The sequence below is a fragment of the Phodopus roborovskii genome, unplaced genomic scaffold, assembly GCF_943737965.1.
Source record: "Phodopus roborovskii unplaced genomic scaffold, PHOROB, whole genome shotgun sequence".
NCBI lineage: Eukaryota > Metazoa > Chordata > Mammalia > Rodentia > Cricetidae > Phodopus > Phodopus roborovskii.
In genome coordinates, this window is record NW_026126434.1 from 29,442,602 (window position 1) to 29,455,195 (window position 12,594).

The 12,594-nt window shown below is 43.4% G+C and overlaps 1 long non-coding RNA gene across 1 annotated transcript; it reads left to right on the plus strand.

The window, feature by feature from the left end:
* Window positions 1–744: 744 nt before the first annotated feature.
* On the plus strand, window positions 745–5,477 carry LOC127224294 (uncharacterized). The gene is made up of 6 exons (XR_007834694.1): window positions 745–955; window positions 2,531–2,620; window positions 3,244–3,276; window positions 3,907–3,933; window positions 5,332–5,367; window positions 5,448–5,477. It is a non-coding gene; the product is annotated as an uncharacterized LOC127224294 (long non-coding RNA).
* Window positions 5,478–12,594: the final 7,117 nt, after the last annotated feature.

The window sequence follows — 12,594 nt, forward strand, 5'->3', positions numbered from 1 at the left end:
CTAGAGGGCAGCCCTTCTCTTTAGGGCTGGCTGCTTACCCTAGCTAGGAAACACCTCTTCAGACAGTAGGCCTTCAAAACCGAAGGAAAGCATGGCTTTGTGCAAATCACATGGGCTTAGTGATCAGAAACCCGGTCATTTGTTGGTAGAATAACTTCAGGTGTCTGCCATCTTGAGAGGTTACTGGGGGAGGAGGGGGGATGAAGGTTCCTGGGGGGGTATGAAGGTCACTAGAGGTAATGCAGGTTACTTGGGGGGTGTAATGGAGGTTACTGGAGGCTGCTGGTATGCTTTAAGCTGCCTGCAGCACAGCTTTGGACTAATGGATGTACTTAGCACTTTGTTACCAACCCAGGTGTGTGAAACCCCATTTAGTGGCTTAGTCTTGAGTACCACACACCTCCCCTCTGTCATCTGCCTTGATGCCTTCGCTTTCCTTGTTCATCTTCATTTGAAGGCTCTTATTTTTAAATATAGGGAGTTTCTGCCTTTTTAACAATGAAACATTTTAAAGCTACTCTACTGAAGGTTCCCAATGTCAATAGACACAATCTCTAGAGCCACAGTGTCCAGCCTATTAGAAATTATTGTAAAGACCAACAGCATGAGTTTCATACGTAAGTTCAAGATGCACCAAATGTTCTTAAATCTGGCCTCACAGAAGCCCTACCTCTAGGAACTTCCCTTGCCTCTTGTGAGTTCTGAGACTTTGTTATGACATTGATTCCGGAACCTTCACAGAACATATCCTGCTTAGGTCCAATGACCCTAAGCCACACAATTCCTGGGAGACCCTCTGCACCCTTGTCTACAAGGGTCTCCTGACACTCAGGTTCTCACAGCTCAGAGGCGGTGAGCTTGAGGTATTTGTTTTATCTTGATCTCTCTCTCTGACAAAAGACTCCAAATGACGAGGAACTCACTGAAGACACTAACCAAAAGATGGCAGTCTTGGGTAAGAGCCAGCTTCCTCTCTGTCATTCCCTTGATACCTCCTCTTTCAAGCCCTGTCTTGGGGACACTAATGGAGCTAGCTTTCTTACCTGTGTCTTTCAACTCTAATATCCCTTCTTCCATTCTGACTGACTCCTCTGGGAAGCTGAGGGAAAGTTGTCTATGGTCACTTTCTAGCTATAGCAGTCTTCTCTGGCTTTCTGAAGTTTGAACTCTGAGAAAGAGTAACCACTGAGTTACCACAGTGCTGGAACATGACACAGCCTCCCACATCCTTCCTGCACAATCTGCCTCAGCACTGAGATATACAGACTTCACCCCTTTTCCCCATACTGATGACCACCTTCCAAACACCCAATCTAAGAGGATTTCAGACAACAAGCAAAGGGACAGCTGCTCTCTGGGACTTCTGAGCCCACCATCTAAATTTACCTCCCTTTCACCAGAGTTTAACACTCTCTGACTTTAGAGGTTCATTCAAAGCAAATCTCCAAAGGTAAAGGGTTTGGCAACAGAATTTTCTCACATTGCCAAACATCTAAAAAGACTCAGTAGACATATGCCTGATCTGTCAGTTGCAGGGGTGATGTTACATCGTGAGGTAGACTTTTGGAAGTAGCCCTGATTGTGAAATAATCTGTTTTCTTAGTCATTCGGAGTTTGACATTCTTTAGTGTTTCCACTGTGGTGACAGACTTGTAGTTGCTATGGATGTATTTCCCATTCATTGTCTTTCTGCTGTGTCTTAAATATCAAATGCAAATCAACTACATAGATATAAGAGAGTCCTAGTGCAAATTATCTTCCAGGCCTGTGACAAAGTTCACAAACTTATCATTCGGCTCAGTAGGCAATGACTCCTAGGCCTTCCTCACTTATAAGAAAGGTCTGTCCTTTCATTACCTTCAGACAGCATCTTTCCAGGACCTTCAAAACCTTTGGTTGCTCATCAATGCAAAAAAAAAAAAAAAAAAAAAAAAAAAGCCCTATATAATCTCTACATATGTAGAGCTATAAATGTTTATGAATGTACAAATATACCAATATTTGTGTTTTAAATAAAAAGGGAATTGTATACACAAAAAGGTTAAATTATACACACAAAAATAGAAGTTCTAATTTTTTTCCTCACACCTCAGAGGACTGCTTTGGGAGACCACTGATCTTCCTGTAGCCTTCTCCTACTTCACTGAAGGGCCTCATGGAGGAGAAGATCCCTCAGATTGCCTGATTTAAAGCCAGGGTTATAGCAGCCAGGGCTCTTACAAAACCAAGACAACAAGCATAAGAGCTAAAACTGAGCCGGGACAGGAATGACGGACACTGGGCTTGACTGTGTGACTTGTAACCCCTGTGCATGGAAGGCAAAGTTTGCAGGAGAATCAAGAATTAGTGCCAGCCTTGGTTACATAGTGAATGCGAGGACGGTTTGGGCTGTGTGAGACCACATCTAAAAACAACAAAAAATCAATTAAAGAGTTGAGTGAGAAGGAGGGGAGGCACAGAACAGTATGATGGCAGCAGTGGTCTCTGGTGATGGCATGGCCCAAAGTCCACAGGTGTCCTTTTGTTTCAGAAGTAATTTTAGCTGTCACCTTGAGTCTGCTGGGTCTTGCTATCCTGGCTATCCTGATAATAAGATGGACACGGAGGCGTAGGCAAAATGGTGAGTAACCATAGCAACTCCCCATGGAAGTCTCAGAGGGAGGGAAACTGAGATGCAGCTACAGATTTTGCCGGTGTGCTCAGAGTGTGTCCCACACATACGTCAGAGATTTTACCTTGTCCATGTGTCTACTCACAGAGTGAAATTCCAATGCATACACTATCAGCACTGTCAACAAAAACACAAGAATTAGCGAGAGAAATGAGAATACTTTGAAACAAAATCTATCTCGGTTCCAAAGGGAAGTATTCAAGTCTGAAAATGTGGGAAAACAAGATGCTGGCAGAAGCCACATCTAATAGTGTGCAGAAAGAACCTGGGGCTGTGAGTGACAGCTTTGCAGACAGCAATACAAACAGGGCCACAAAATTAAGGTCCCTCTCCACAGGATCCTCCTTAATACCTGTCACTGCATTCCCCAGATTTCCTCTCCTCGGTACCTGTGAACCCTCAGAGAGAAAACAGGCTAGCAAGACAGGGCTGGTTGGGAGTGCCAGAAAGGGAGGACTCAGTATCCTGTCAGGAGAACCGCCATGGGAGCAAAGTTTAGAGTACAGAAGATTGGGTGGGAAAGAACACCTCTATCAATAGCTAACGGAAACATTTATCTAACCCTTTCACAGAGGCACGGATCTCCAGATACACTTCAGAACAGAGTGAGTACCTGACACCTCGGATGACAAAGCACCGAGCGCCTGTGGATCCTCTGTGTGTGTCTGGCTCACCTGTGTGCTTCCAGAGCTTGATAGAGTATACCATCCCATGAACTACACCTTTGAGTTTCTAAGGGAATCCTGTCCGACATCTTCTAGAATGGATCAGTAGCGTGTGAGCGTGAATGGTCCCGAGGCTCCCCTCGGTGACAGCAGAAACACTAAGCCTTGGATCAACAGGCCCAGTGGGCATTAGACTGATGACCCAGTGGCCTGTGAAAGGTCTAAGTCTCCCTGTGAAGAGGCCTCTGTAAGGTAGCTGGACAGAAGGCTCTAACAGCCGGGAATGGTGAGATTGGATCCAGCTAAGCTTACTATAATGGGAGGGAAAGACAGCAAGGTCTCTGAGAGCTAGCCCAGAACACTGCATGGAAACAGGAAGCTGGGCACAGCAGTGACAGGCCCCTCCTTGTCACCTGACCGAGCCAACATTCTAAACTGTCCCTTCACCCATTAACCCACATGCTTCTCCATCCTGGAAATTTGTGATTATGTTAACTCATAGATGTGTAAGTAAAGCCCCGCTGGTGATGAAGAAACACAATCACGGAGCTCTCTCTCCTTCCTTCCTAGGTGCTGGTCTTCTGGAGTATGAGGACGGTAGGGACAAAGAGATCAGGAGCTACAGACAATTCTTGAAGAATGTGCTTCTTAGGGAATACCAGCCTCTCCCCCTTCAGCATCATGTGTACAAGCAGCACAGATTCTACTGTTACACTTCCAACTGCCCTTCTCTACGCTCATGCACACACAGATGCAAAACTGCTGTGCATTTTTCTCAAAAAGGGAAACCATTCCTCCCTCTTAATACCATCTCTTGCTTACTCCATCCCCCAAGATTTATAAGATTATGAAACAATTCCACAGATGTTTCAGATAAGATAAAAAGGGGCTGGAGAGATGGTTCAGTGGTTAAGGGCACAGACATACATGTAGGCAAAACAGCCATCCTATACACATAAAATAAATTTTAAATTGATAAAATACATAGTTTATAGATTGTCCTGAAAGTTAAATAACATATTGAAGAGATACTTTGGAAGCTATACAATAAAATGAGACACACAAAATTTGTGAACCCTGTTTTAGGAAATGAAATTAATTATCTAAACAGCTGATACTGGTCCACGCCCCGCTACTAAAGGAGAAACTGGGTTCTGAGTTCAGGCTTGAGACTCTAGTGCCCAGGTCTAACCTAAGTGCACCTACTGGATTTAGAGAAATGAGGATTATTGAATGCTGGGTTTCAACATCTAGCATTATTTATAGTTAGGTTATACACAAAATTGAGATATGTAGGCTGATGTAAACACAGAGTCATAAAAAGGTAATTTAAAATAAGACATCTCAAGAAACTTGATGGCTATGAGGGGACTCCAAGGCATGGAGGCTTTCTGCAGGGACTCACGCGCAGCCTTGTGGTTACAGTGTACCATTGATGTCCTTCACTCCAAAACCTCAAACTTCTTCTTAATGGCTGCCCATGAGTGTGCACTCAGTTCACTCTGCCAGTAGTTACATCCAGGTCTCATTGGGAGCTACTAGACTTGCCCCTCATTCCCGTTTGAAGCCACTAAACTGGGCCCACCAACCAATCTATAACTAAAGGATAATGAAGCTTTGGGTTGTAGAAGCAACCACACACATTTACACACATGTGCATGAGAGCACACACACACACACACACACACACACACACACACACACACACACACCAAACATCAATCCCCAGCCGTTAGAGAAAGTCTGGTCACTCCGGTTGCTGCATGCACCCTCCACTTATGTTCACTACCCCTTCCTCCATCTTTATGATTCATGGCATGCTAGAGTACAGAGCAAAGAGCTTCTGAATCCTCTATATTTTCTGAAACTAAAGATGAATGAATGGAAAGGTCTGGGAAAGTGCTAAATCCCTTAGTGTCGATGTGGGCTAGTGGTAAATTTATTTCTTGGTGAGATGTTCGTAACTTAGTCCGTTTTCTCTTTCTTTCACACAAGGTGTTTCCTCGGGGAGACGTAAGAAAGGAAGAGGAGGTAAACAGAATTTCATTTCATATGCAGCACAGATGTATGTATACTCGATTCAGAGCCTCATTGTGTTTCGTTTCCTTTAGGGTCCCGAAGTTCGTTTTCAACAGGAAGTGGTAAATAAACTAGACACTGGTTTGTTAAGAAATGATTAAGTCTGTTTAGAAGACAGTAAGAATCTTACACTTTTCTTCAACCCTCTAGACATTTCATGTGATGACTGAGGTAAGTACGTTTATGGTAAAAATTAGAGAGAACATCAATCTTTCTCCTACTGTAAGTAGGATCTGTAAGTAAACACCTTTAAAAGGAAAGGCTTGAGCTCGGCTGCTGGCTAAGATGTTCCTGCCCGTGGGGCCTTGATCCAGTTGCTTTGAAGCTGTGGCAAGGACACCATGGCAGGGGCACATGGGGATGGAAACTGCTCAGGGGAAGCAGAGAGCATTCACTTCCATAGCAGTCCCTGCTCCAAAGCCCATTAATCCATGGCTCATAAATAAATCAGTTCAGTCATGAGGTGAGAGTCTCATGATCTAGTCACCTCTCAAAGACCCCACCAGGGACTGCCCTGGGGGGGTCCAAGCCTTCAACCCGTGACCTTCTGGAACACAATTGAGATTCAAACCGCAAGCTCATGTGTGTCCCAGAGTACAAAATAAATCTATTTCCTCTCCAAGGACCCCAAAGTCTTAATGCTTCCAGGACCAGGTACAAAAATAATGTACAAAATACCAGCAGACCAAATTGTGTATTTTAAAAAAGAATCATTTGCCATGATCAGTAGGAGTATGATTCTTGCATGTAAATCAATAAATTGGGATAAAAAATGAAAAAATAAAGTTATATGGCCATATTTAGAGTTGTAGAAAAGGCAGTGTTCCTCTGTGGCTTCTGCTCCAGCCCCTGCCTCCAGGTTCCTGCCCAGTTTAAGTTCCTGTCCTGATTTTTCTCAGTAGTGAAATGGTGGGGGTAATAACAAAATAATTAAAATAAAAAAATTTTAGGAGTAGGAAGAGCAATTTGTATACAATGTAACAAAAATAATTAAAAATACAAGACCATGAATTTGAGGAGAGAGATGTGGAAGGAATTAGAGGGAGGAGAAGCAGGGAAGAAATGATATAAACACAGTATTCATATATGAAATTCTCAACAAATAAATTTGCAAATAAAAATAAGTAAATTCATACAAACAAGATTAGAAAGGCAATTAATTACTAAAGAACAAGGGTGAAAGAATGGACAGTACTGGTCAAAGCCACAAACTTGCCATTCTAAGGGAAATAAGTCCTGAAGAAATAATGACAGAATAACTAATGTATGCTTGTAGTTCACTTAGTGAATGGGTTTGAAGCATTCTCATCATGACAAGAAAAAAGACAATCTGTGGATTGATTAACATGCTTATTTGCTTGAATGTGGTGATCCTTTATGCAATGTTTATATCAAACCATCATGAAGCTACTCAATCCTGTGCCAATTATACCCCAACCCAGGCAGAAAAAGAAAACATCACCTTGATGCACCTTCTTTCCTGTTAATACCGGGGGTCAGGTCCCTGAAAATTAATTGTGCAATGGTGTGATTTGGACAGTGATGTTCCCAGGGTTCAAAGAAGTATGGCCATTGTCTGGTGTTGTTTCTGTGCCTCCTAATTCTTGTCACCTCAGTGACAGTACATCCAGCTATTGCACAAAGCTGCCTTGGTGTGAGAAACTTAAGGTTGCAAAACAAAGCCTCCCACAAAAAGATGTGGAGAGGATCAATATGCACTCAGCACCTACTACATGCTTGCTCCTCCAGTGGGCCTTCATCATCTTGTCTCTACAAGCAACTCAGTCACATGTGTGAACGGCCCAGAACTGTCCCTGCCATCACAGGCCACCTCTAGCTTACAGTGGAGGACACTGGGGATCCTCCAGGCTCACAAAGCCCCATAGCAGGAGCATAGTGCAGGATTCCCTGTGCAGTGAACAACTGGAACCACTGTAATATAACAGCTCTGAAGATGTGAACCATCAGGGGGGCCTTGGTGATCACTAAGACTATGACTCCTGATTTGCAGAAGAGAAACTTATTCACAAGGAATGTTAATGCATATATGCACATAGGATTTCTTGGCCCTAACTTTATTTTCACATGATTTAGCACTGCCATAATTGTTCATTCCTGACTGTGGATGTTTACCTCCTTAGGGAGACATTTTACTAAGTGTGGATAAGCCAAACTTGAAAACACTTAAAGACTAATGGCTTTGTCATCACCCCTAAAAGTGGCCTAAAAATCCCAGCTATTCTAAGTTTCTGGGTACCCAAGCTCTGACCAGTTCTCTTTTGTCATGTTGGGACATAAGAATATTAATTAGCAAAAGAAAAAAAAAGAAAAGAAAAAAGAATATTAATTAGCCAGTAGACTGAGTCTATGCAAGTCATGATGTTAGTTTAGGTGCTTGAAATTTTGTGTTTACAGTTTAGTTTAAATGAACAACATATATGAAAAGGTTGCTATGGTAATGTAAACATTTTGATATTTAATCGAATGCATGCTTGATATTAGAGTAAATGTATTTACAGTGCATAGGTGTTTTATTTTATAAAAAAATTTAAATAGATCATGTACAAGGGCCAGGGTTTAGATCCCTAGCACCCACATAAAGCCAAATACAGAGACAGCATTGTTGGGGACAGACATGGCCTGATCACTAGTGCTTATAGGTCAGCCATCCTAAGCCAGACTGGTGAGGCTCAAGGCCAACGGCTGGCACTATCTTAAAACCTCAGATGAAGTGAGGGGGTGGGCAGTGCAGGTTAGCAATAGAGTACTGCCAGGCATGCACAGGCCCTGGGTTTGATCCCCAGCATTGCGGAATAAATTAATGAAGTAAGATGAGAATGAGTGGAAAAGGTATCCAATGCTGACCTCTGGCCTCCACATGTACACATTCTTGCATATGGGCACTCACATGTACATGTGCACACATGTGCAAACAACTATATGCAACACACACTCACCTGGGAAGAAGGAAACACAGCTGAGAAAGCACCTCCATCAGACTGTGAGCAAATCTGTGGAACATTCTCTCGATTGATGATTGATGATTGATGAAGGTGTCACCTCCTCTCCTTGCCTGCCCTCCCCCCAGCAGGTGGTCCTGGGTTGCTGAGCAAGCCATGGGGAGCAGTAATAGTTAGCGGCACTCCTCCATGGTCTCAGCTTCAGTTCTTGTCTCGGGTTCCTCCCTGAGTTCCTGCCCTGACTTTCCTTCATGAAGAATGGAAAGCCATAGGATAAAATGGCTTTCCTCCCCGAATGGCTTTCAGCAATGGAAACCTAACTTAAGGCAGCACCAGAGGGTGGAAGGAAAAGAGCCACCCGTTTCCAGAAAGGAACTGAAACTGGTGCTCTGACAGCTCTGAGCAACTGACTAGATTTCAGCCGAGTGCCAAATGCCCCTGCTGCCCGGCACCAACACAGATTGACAGCAGTGCCAAGTCCCTGAGTTCATGAGGGAGAGGAAAACAGTGTTTGTGTACATTTTGCCTGTCTTGAGATCGTTTAGGTATTCTGTTGCTATGATATCACTAAAATCTGTGTTAGCTCTCCAGAAGTCCGTTCAATGATTACTTCTATGTGTATGCACAGTTAAAGTATGTGGTACCCTTTAAACTTACATTCTCAGGCATTCTACCAAACCTCTCCTACTCTCCTCCAACTCCTATTATAATTAATATATCCCCATTTAATGTCTCCATCCCTTGTTTCTTCCGTAAATTATTTGCCTTGACTAGTCTCCATCACTTGTTCATTTAACTCGTAAGTCAGAGCTGTCACCTCTGGTTCATTGTCTGCCTGTTCTCTGGTGATGTTTGGGTAGTCGTCTACACTGGTACTAACACTATCATGTTAAAACTGACTTTTCTTTTTTTGTGTGTGTGTGCTTTCAGAAGTGTCCAGAGGAGGTTGCAGTAAGTATTGTCTCACTTCTTGAAACTTGATTCCACTATAGCACCTTCCTTAGGTTGTGTTTAAGGAAAGACAAATTCCCTGCACACAACAGTCACCTGCTCCCCCAGTTCTGATTTCGCCACAGATCACCTGGAAGAAGAGGAGAAAAAAATGAATCAGAGAAAGGGGCAGAGGAGGGAGGAGGAAGCAGGAAAAGAGAGAGGAAAGAGAACAGCAGGAGATCTGAACCTAAGAGGTTTATACTGACATGTGCCGGGAACACAGGTCAATGGCAGAGTGCTTGCTTAACATGTGCAAGGCCCGGTCTTAGTTAAGGTGACTATTGCTGCAATGAAACACCATGACCAGACCAAAGCAACCTGGAGAGTAAAGGATTTGTTTGATTTACACTCCCACGTTACTGTTCATCATCCAAGGAAGTTAAGACAGGAACTCACACAAGGCAGGAACCTGGAGGCAGGAGCTGATGTGTAGAGGCCATGGAGGGGAGCTGCTTACTGGCTTGCTCTCCATGGCTTACTCAGCCTGCTTTCTTATAGAACCCAGGACCACCAGCCCAGGGATGATGCCACCGACAATGGGGTGGGCCCTCCCCAATTGATGACTAATTAAGAAAATGTCCTGGAGGCCAGCTTACAACCTCATCCCATGGAGGCATTTTCTCAGCTGAGGCTCCCTCCCAGCCCAGTGACCCTACCTTGCGTCTCGTTGATATAAAACTGTCCAACACAAGCTCTACATTTCAGTTATCATCACCAGAGCAGTCCTATAGCAGCAGTATGTGCAGGAGCTGACAGGCAAAGGTTAGGAGCCCAAATTCTGCTGGCCAACCTCCTGAGTTTCTGTTTGTGTTTTAGTGCCATCTTCTCTGGGAGGACCATCAGCCAACACAATGAGGGTACAATCAGGCAATTCCCTGGGTGAGTGCTCCCTGGCTTTGCTTTCCGTTCTACCAAGCCTTATTGTTTGCATACCTGTTTTTCCTTCCTTTTAAGAGTTTTTAAAATAAGATGTAAAAATAATTGACACTGTGTATATAACACCCTCTCTGCATATGGACACCCCCTTTGTGTAAACACCCTCAGTGTGTGCACACACCCTGGTACAACGTGCAAATCCAGTGCATGTACACACCCTCAATGTGTAAGCACAACATCGTGTGTTTCACATCTTCATTGTGTGAATGCACCCTCACTGTATGTAAACACCTTCATTGTGGCTATTGATAGTATGTTGTCCTATTTCTCAAGTAGTAAATAAAGCTGAAATTCCTTTGTTCCCATTACAGACCTTCCCTTTACCCTACCCTAACACTCATGAGTGAATTATGGTCTTTAATGTCTATTTGTGATGTTTATACCATCTGTCCCTGAATGCCATGTAACATTATTTGTTGTATAATTTTTACTGAAATGTCAACTTTTTTGAGGCATCATTACAATTTGCACTTTCCTCGAAAACTCGTCAATCTTTTCAAGTCTCTGCTTTCCTTGATTTCCCTCACGTGGGTACCATAAGCTACTGCCTGAAACTGTGCCTTATCGTTGTAAAGGTTACGTTTCTATGTACAAAGCCTTACTCCAAATGATTTTTAAATTTTCTCCTGGAGGGTTACTTTGAAAATAATGTGGGGGATCTAGTTTCTTGTTTAGAAGCCAACTGTTCCGTTGTGTTTGGCTTTGCTGTTTGGCTGGATTTGTTTTGTTCACCTTAAATTTGTAATAGACATTCTCACTATTTTTCCCCCTTTTTTAAAATTTAAATCTGAAACAAGCTTGTTTTACATTTCAATCCAAGTTCCCTCTCCCTCCCCTCCTCCCCTGTACCCTCAACCCCCTATGCCATGGCCTTTCTGCTTCCTAAGAAGGGTGAGGCCTTCCATGGGGGATCTTCAAAGTCTGTCACATCATTTGGAGCAGGGCCTATGTCCTCCCCCATGTCTGGGCTGAGAGGGCATCCCTCTATGTGGAATGGGCTCCCAAAGTCCATTTGTATACTAGGGATAAATACTGATCCACTACCAGAGGCCCCATGGACAGCCCAGGCCTCCTTACTGACACCCATGTTCAGGGGGTCTGGGTCAGTCCTATGCTGGTTTCCCAGCTATCAGTCTGGGGTCCATGAGCTCAGCCTTGTTTATTCAGGTCAGCTGTTTCTGTTCAGTAATAGTTTTTAAAGGAGACAATCAGCATTTTCTATTATACAGTAAGGTTTAATTGGTCATCTCCCAACAGGCACTGTTCCCACACCAATGGCTGTTTGTAAGCAAAGGATAATCATTCCATTAATATCAACCCCACAGAACTTCTGTTTTGCCATGTTGCCTAGTCTTTCTTCTTTGAGCTACATCTCACACACAATTTGCCTCTGGTCCTGAGTGTCAGGAGTTGTTTTCCCAACTTTCCTGCGACTGAAAGTACTGTGACTCCAAACTCATCTCACAATTCTCTAAATATAGAATGGAAATTCGTTCCTTTCAACACTTTATTTTTCTTGATCATTCTTGGTTTTGTTATTGCTGAGAAAGTCTTCTGTTTTGATGATTGTTACTAAGTAAAAATATTTTAAGACTTCTCTTTATCCTTACACTCTGTGTATTAGCCATGCTATTCCTACATGTAGAACTAGCTTCATTCACCCTACTAAGGATTCAAGATTTTCCAATCTGTTGATTCGAATCTTTAATTATAAAAAAAAAAAAAAATCACCCTACTTTAATTGCTGTGAAAATGGCCCTGCCTTCCCTGTCCACCTACATCTATCTAACAAGCCCAACCCATAGTTTCTCCTTCTAGAGCTAGAACGTATGGAAATAAAAGTTAAGAGTCCTCTTCATGCCTCAGGTCTCGGTACTTCTCACCTATTTCTCATCTGCATTACATTAAACCTGTGACTTATAATAAAGACTAACATCTGAAGATAAGTGACTTATTATGGGGTCTTACTATGTAGCCCAGGCATTTGATTCAGGCTCTCCTAGCACGGGTCACAGGAGTGTACCACCACACACCCAGCTTGTAAGCAAGTCCTGCCTGGATGCTAGTGCCTTCCACAGCCATGGATGGCCTGAGCAGTTCATCTCATCTAGTGTCCACCTCTACAGTTAATGACTCTAACTCCTCCTGCTGTCTGCCGTTGAGTGACCAGAAGTGGATCTTTGGATGTCTTTAGTGGAAGCTACTCTCCATCCTGGGTGTTGTCTTACTTATCAGTTCTGGCCATGGGTGGGCTAGACCTCAATCAGAGCACCACACCAAACTTCCAGGG